Raw genomic sequence first — 7,395 nt, forward strand, 5'->3', positions numbered from 1 at the left:
TTCCGTTGAGACCTATAGTATCATTTGTGGGTAGTCCCACTTATGCTTTATCTGGATTTTTAGCTAGAGTCATCTCTCCTATAGTGGGACGCTCCAGTTTAGTAATCAGAAACAGCAAGGAATTTGTGAACTTTATAAGAAGCCAATCTATAGGTGAAGACGAACTCATGATTTCGTTTGATGTGGTATCCTTGTTCACATGTATCCCCATTGAACATGGGGTGCATTGTGTAAGATCGGCCTTGGAACGAGATGATTGCTTTAGTGCTAGATCTTTACTAAGCATTGATGATATTTGTAAAGGTGTGGAATTTTGCCTCGCAAGCACTACCATGGTGTTTCAAAAAGTTATGTATAAGCAGGTCCATGGCACGGCCATGGGTTCCCCCATCAGTGCCATTGTGGCCAATTTGGCAATGGAGGAACTGGAAACTAGGGTGTTTCATCAGTTGAATTTCCCAATGCGCGAGTGGAGGAGATATGTGGACGATACCTTCACTATTTTAAAAAAGGGAAAGGAAGATGAGGTGCTCAATATGCTCAACAGCTTTTCCACATTTATACAATTTACCTCGGAGGTGGAAGAAGCTGGGTCCCTCCCGTTTCTGGATGTCTTGGTGAGCAGAGATGGATCTAGATTAAAAACAACGATCTATAGAAAGCCTATGTGCCGTGGCCAATTTGTTCATTATAGCTCAGCACAGGCTTGTCATCATAAGAACAGTGTAGCCAGGGCATTGTTGAATAGGGTGGGGACCCACTGTAGTACCCCTGAAGAAAAGGAAATAGAAATTTGCAAAGTCACGGCAGAGCTCAGGAAATGTGGATACCCCCAGAGGGTCTTGGACAAATATATTCATAGGGTTGAGTCCAATCGTAGGGAGTGGCCTGCCCCTGTGGCTACTGCATACATTCCTTACTATCCGGGCCTTTCAGAACGTATTGTACGGGCATTGCGGGAGTGCCAGACTCGCTGTGTGCAACTTCCGGGTCGGAGGTTGCACACAGTGATATCCCAAGTTAAAGATCCCGTAGCCCAGGACCATACTAGCAATGTGGTCTACGAGATTAAGTGCCCGGATTGTGAGGAGTGTTATGTGGGGGAAATGGGCCGACGTTTAAAGGACCGTCTGGGGGAACACACGACCGCTATCAAGACTGCTAACTATGCGAGGTCTGCTGTGGCAGAGCATTTCTGGGAAAAGCAGCATCGGATCTCCCCTGAAGACGCGGTCATTACCGACCGCGCCCATGGATTTTGGGAACGCAAGTGGCTCGAGAGCTTGCGAATCGGTTCATCCAGTCACAATACTATTAATAGGGACAGGGGGATCCGTTTACACCCCCTGTTTGAGGCAATTGTCCTCAGAAGGGATGACCGTTTCTGTTTGACACGCTCCCGAGCCACTTCCATTTCCGATACGCGCATGGAGAATGTAGATCATGTGTCTGATGATCACGTGCATGAGTGCCATGGACCTGCTACTTAAGGATGTGTTTTAGCACTGGTAGTATGCTGTTGAAGAAGGAGACGGCAGTTCTCCGAAAGCTCCAGATTGTATTGTTTTATCGCTTTTAACCTAGTTTATTTTAATTAATTTTATTGTTTTTAACTATATTTTAACTATAATTTAATCAGTGTTTTATTTTATTTGCATCATATTTCATTGTATATTATTTCATTGTATAGTAAATTTTTAGTTAATTCCTGGCTGGTGTCTATCATTAATTATTATAGGATGTTTTATTTATTTGTAGGCAATAAGTATTTTCTTCAAAAATATTGAAAACAGTATTTTGAGTCAAGTTATCTTTAGAACAAAAGGAACTTCTGATGTTATATTTCAGCTATCAGGATTACTCAGTTTATTACAGTCATAAAAAAGGATAAAAGGTTGCTAAAACTATAGTAATGTACTCTAAAATCGTGAATTCTGCTAATTGAGGTAAAATCTTGCTCACACTGGATTTGAGTTTCGACAAGCTGTAAATGAATATACAGAAAAAAAAAAAAAAAAAAGTTTCGAAAACAGAGAAAGTAAAGGGAATGAATGAACGAAGTTAGTTCTGTGAGCATAATGTTGGATGGTTACTACACGTGTTCTAAGTGACTTAGGAAAAAGTGGCAGAATTACAGATTAATATAATTTCTGAGAAGTCAGTTCATTTAATAAACATGTTTTTTCGTTATTAACTTTAGTGTTTTAATGTATTCCTTTCAATCAGAATTACAGATGACAGTTCTGATAAACAATAGCCACTGAAATATCCACAAGGTAGGAACCATTGAAATCCTGAGTGATAAGGAAATTAATAGATATATGAAGGAAGGGTTGTTATAAACAGCATTACTCTCTTTTGAACAGTTAAAGATGGTTAGAGTTATTTTAGCCACTTCAAGTATGAGTAGAATATTTTATGGTTAGACGGATTAACGACTTGCAGAGGCTTTATAAATAAGGCCTGAAAAAAAAAAAAAAAAAAAACTACTTTTTTGGGTGTGGAAGAGGTATGCTAAAAGAGGTTAAGGCTAATCCAAGTAGAAGGATCTGGTCATGTTTTGAAATCTTATTACTGAAGGTAAGAATAAGTGAATGATTTGCTTTGACAAAAAATATTTAAAAAATGTAGAATTCGGTTTCAGAAAGGCTAAAATTAACAAAGGTATCCAGCCTCCGTCTGAGGAAAAAACTCGCATTTAGAAAGATGGTGGTAAACATTCGAGAAGTTCTGATTGGATAAATCAACTCTCTAATGACAGGATCATTAACTATTGCAAAGGTAAAAACTATGGAGAAACAGTTCCAAAGGATACCTGGCAGTGAAGGAATTTATGAAAAGGTCGTTGTTGAGATCCAGTATGGTACAGATGTTGAGAAGACATTCCAACCTGTTGAGGTTAGTGATAGTGCTGCAGTCCGACAGTTAACCTTGTCTAACACAATGGTACACTTTGTGCTGTGTCGCATCCTAAATCCACATCAGGACAAGTTGCACAAAACTTCACGAATTGTATCACAGTGATTATGAAAACGTCATTTTGTATTATGGGTTTTTGTTCGACTGGAATTTCAACCTAAATGGTTAAACATCAATGGTCTAATGAGACCACTTTCGCCTGAATGGAGCACTCACTATCCATCTTTGTGCCGTGAACGTATTAGCTGAAGCGTATGATGAAAGGAAAACCCTGATGAAGTTCTGGAAATTCTTCTCCATTCACTAAAGATACACTTTAGTGCGGTTTCACGACCAAATAAATGGATCGAAAACCTGTTTTGTAACTGCCAAACGACACTATGCACTTCATGTGTATCATGTTATCTTGAATCTGTAGCGAGAGAAATTTTGAACGCATCGTTTTATGCACGACAGAGCACTACTTCGTTAGACCTGTCAAGGACGATACGAGAGGTATGTTTATAAAATATAGAATAATAAGCCCATGGTTTTCAAAAACATTACCATTTCTCCCTCTCCCTCTCACTCTATATATATAACATACTACACTCTGCTTGAAAACAGTTCATGGCACAGAATTGACATCAGAAATTGTCAATTCTGTGCCATGAACGCATTAGCGAAATTTTGCAATGAATTTTTTTTCAAGGAAATTTTGCAAAGAGAAACAATGCACCTCCTTATATTGATATGTTAAAGGAAGTTTTATTCTTTGGATAATTCTCTTCTCCTCCAGCTGTAACACCCACATTCTACATATCAGGCTATTGCTGTGTACTGTATATCCTCCAGAATAGACCAGCATTAATTCTCGTCACCTTATATAAAGTCTGCACTGTATTTAGTCGTGTGAATATACGATTTCAGGCAGAGGAATAATGGATTTTTTCTGTAGAGGAAATATGCAGCAAATAAATTACTCCCACTTCTTTCAAGCGAACAATTGTGTTGATAGTTTATTTGGCATTTCTCCAGACAACTCTCACAAGTGGATGGGGATGATTAGCAGTAGTTCAGGTTCGTCAGCTGCTATTATTGGCGAATGTGCAATATTAATTTCGCAGAGCTCAGAAGACGCAATCTTTATGTAGAAGTTTGCGTGGGACTGTTCAATTGAGAAATGTTCTAACTTTTAAATGCGTTTTCGTGACAAAAGAAGTATCTTGAACAGGGAAAATGTAGTCAGTTTGATATTATTCACTGTTGTTGGGATAAGTTTATTTGTTAAATCGTAAATCTTATTTCTCTAACAATGAAACCCTCTTCTTGTAAGTTCTTTTCGTCATTTCTCCTTACCTTGCTATTAATTTCTGCCATTGACAAAGCTTCAATGACAGAAATCTTCATTGTAAGTGTTGAATGTATCAATGTATCAAGTACAGAAAGCATCTGGTTTAAGCTTCTCTGTCGTTTGGAAGATTTGGAATAGTGGAACAAGCCGTCAATTGTCTCGGGACACCCGGCGAAGCTATTTTTAGAAGGCCATCATATCAGCCCTAGCATGTAGTACAATGGCTATGATCTATGTCCTTCCACGCGGTGTTGAAAGGGCCTGTGTTCAATTCCATGAAGATTTGTGAAATTGTTATGGAGGGTTAGTCAGCCACGGTCGAGGGCTGCACGGTTTTTCCTCCGAAAACTCCATTTTTTTATATAGAAAAACAAAAATCAACCATGTTTTTGTATGTTGTATGTAGAACACACACATTTAGAGAAACAATAAACTAATGCGTCATAGTCTGAGTTGGAGAAAAAATTAATTTCTTCATCTCATCTCATTTGCAAGCTGAAGTTTTCAGAATCTTAAATGTGTCTTGAATGATAATCTGACGTTAAACCACCAAAACCAGAAACAGAGATGTCTCGAAAGCAAATTCCAGGTCAACTAAGAGTTAAAATATCATAAGATAACTACTGTTTGGCCCTAATAGCAAACCATATTATGATTTCTATTATGAGATTTATTTCTATATTAGATTTATAGTATGAGATCTATTTCTATATTACATTTCTATTATGAGATCTATTTCTAAATTAGATTTCTAGTATGAGATCTATTTATAAATTAGATTTCTAGTATGACATCTATTTCTATTATGAGATCCAATATAATTAAGCCTTTCAATAATATTCTTTTAAAAAAGATTTCGTCGGGATCGATCAAGCAGGTCTTACATATTTTTGTTGATGTTTCAGATTTTATGGTGGCAACTTAATTTTCAGTGTATGTTTTTCTATAAACACAGTTTATGTATAAATTGATAGGTATAAACATTTAAAAATGTATTTTAAAGTCTGAAAGGATGAAAATTCACGAGCCATTACCAAACTTTTACACAAGATTTCGCCACTGTTAATTTGCATATTTCAGAAATGTCATGGTTTATTCATAAGTCCGCACAGTATTGTTGCGTTATAACATACATGTATGTATGTTATAACGCAACAATACTGTGGCGCTATAACATACATGAATTGTACTGTACTTCCATCCAAAGTTTCATTGACGTAATATGCGCGTTATGTAACAGACAGTGATTATTTATCCCCTTTCAAAGTTTTGCTATTTCGAGTGTTTCGTCCACTACAGTATAACGTATAACTACTTGAGTTGCACCTGGGTGTAGTTGTCGAAAGTTTCAAACCGGTATCACTATTTACATTTTCCATATCGTTGAGGACTGTTTCCTTTGTTACACGTGTAGAGAATTTAAAAATTCTCTACACGAATAACATTGTAATGATGAAAGGAAAAAGGTTCTAGCCTTATTATTTTTAAATTCTTTCCTAATTTACTTCAAAAGCGAATTATGATAAAATTAAGCATATATGAAAGTATATAATGATATGTGAAAAGATGAAATATTTAATGGCGTGCTTTTCATAGATGAAAAGCATGCCATTAAATATATGTAATGCGAGAACTCTTCTAATCTGAAGTAAAAAATCTCTCCATAATAGTCTACCCGTCACGCTTTGGCGGTTTCTATCATGCACTGAGATGGTCTTGTTCGTTTCATTTCCGTTGTTTATCCAAGTTCGGCGCAACCTCCGCCCACGTCTCTCTGAAGCCTCGCACAGTTTTCCAGATCTGTCTAGAACTTTTATATTGCTTACCCGGGAACGGTAAGTTCCTGTGAAATTATTATTAGTATTATTATTGTCATTATCTCTCTATACATTAAAAAAGTTTTCCTCCTAGTGATATTTATTCGAGCCAATGGGAGAAGAGGGCGGGGGCATTACGTCACTAGAAATGCGCAGGCAAATACGTAAACTATATCGGGACGATGGGTTCTTCATCAGCTGACACTAATATACAAAAAAATGTTAAAAGGGAGGAACACAAATGGGTTACTGGGCAGAATCAGACACTTGCTGTTGACAATGTAGAGCACGTACGTGGGTCGCATTGCAAGACAACTGCCTCTATAACGTTCACCAACATCATGCACGTGCTTCGCTGTCTAATACATGGCCACGCCCGGTATCATTTGATGTTCCACTGTAACGTTTTTGGATATTAATGTCAGCTGATGACGGGACCCATCGTCCTGATATAGTTTATATATTTATAAATAGTTTAGTATTTTGTAAATATTTTAAATATTTGTATAGTTTGTAAATATTTTAATTAAATATTTTAGTCCTGCACTTTCAGATGCAACAATATTCCTCGTGCATTATGGAACCCGAAGCGACCTATGTAAACGCCGGTCACGTGGTACAAGTGGGCGGGGAAATTAGTCACTACAAATGCACAAATTACATAGGTCATTTCCTGATTAGATATCGCTTAGTGCGTTTTAAGAGGTGTGTCTTTTACGCAGAAAAGAGTTCACTTACTCCATCATACCTCTACATTTTATATAGAAAAGAGTGGCGGGGAAGCGGCGTTGGCTTGCAAAGCGAACAGGGGACGAAGCCCCTAGTTATTACCATTTTTTTTTTCATTTAATTAATTAATTTTTTTTTTTGGTTGATGCAATAAACATTTTCACTTCTTTGCACATCATTTGGCCTTACTAATACTAATACAGTACTAATGATTCAAAAATTCCATAGTTTTAAGTATCAGATCAGTTGACAAGAAATTTTGTTTCAGTAAAAGGAGTGGTTATATTCTTAAGGAAACTCACCCCCAGTTTCTCCCATCATCTTGATATACTTCATCACTCCTTTATACCATGACAGAGAGTGGGGAGGAAGATCCCCGATGTCGAATAGTGCTACCAACAGATAACACCGACCAGCAAAACAACCAGATTATCTGAGAAGACGACACTGGGGAAAGGGGGGGGGGTTCAGTCTATGGAAAGTCTTTACATGCATATCGTGCAGGAGGACGTTTAAAGAAAATTTCTGGAGGTCTCTGGGCGGGGTTCAGACACTCCCACTTTTTCCCGTGAATGAGCAACTGTCTTTGCCTGATGA

Source organism: Mastigoproctus giganteus, chromosome 5, assembly GCF_048544385.1.
Source record: "Mastigoproctus giganteus isolate SK-2022 chromosome 5, ASM4854438v1, whole genome shotgun sequence".
NCBI lineage: Eukaryota > Metazoa > Arthropoda > Arachnida > Uropygi > Thelyphonidae > Mastigoproctus > Mastigoproctus giganteus.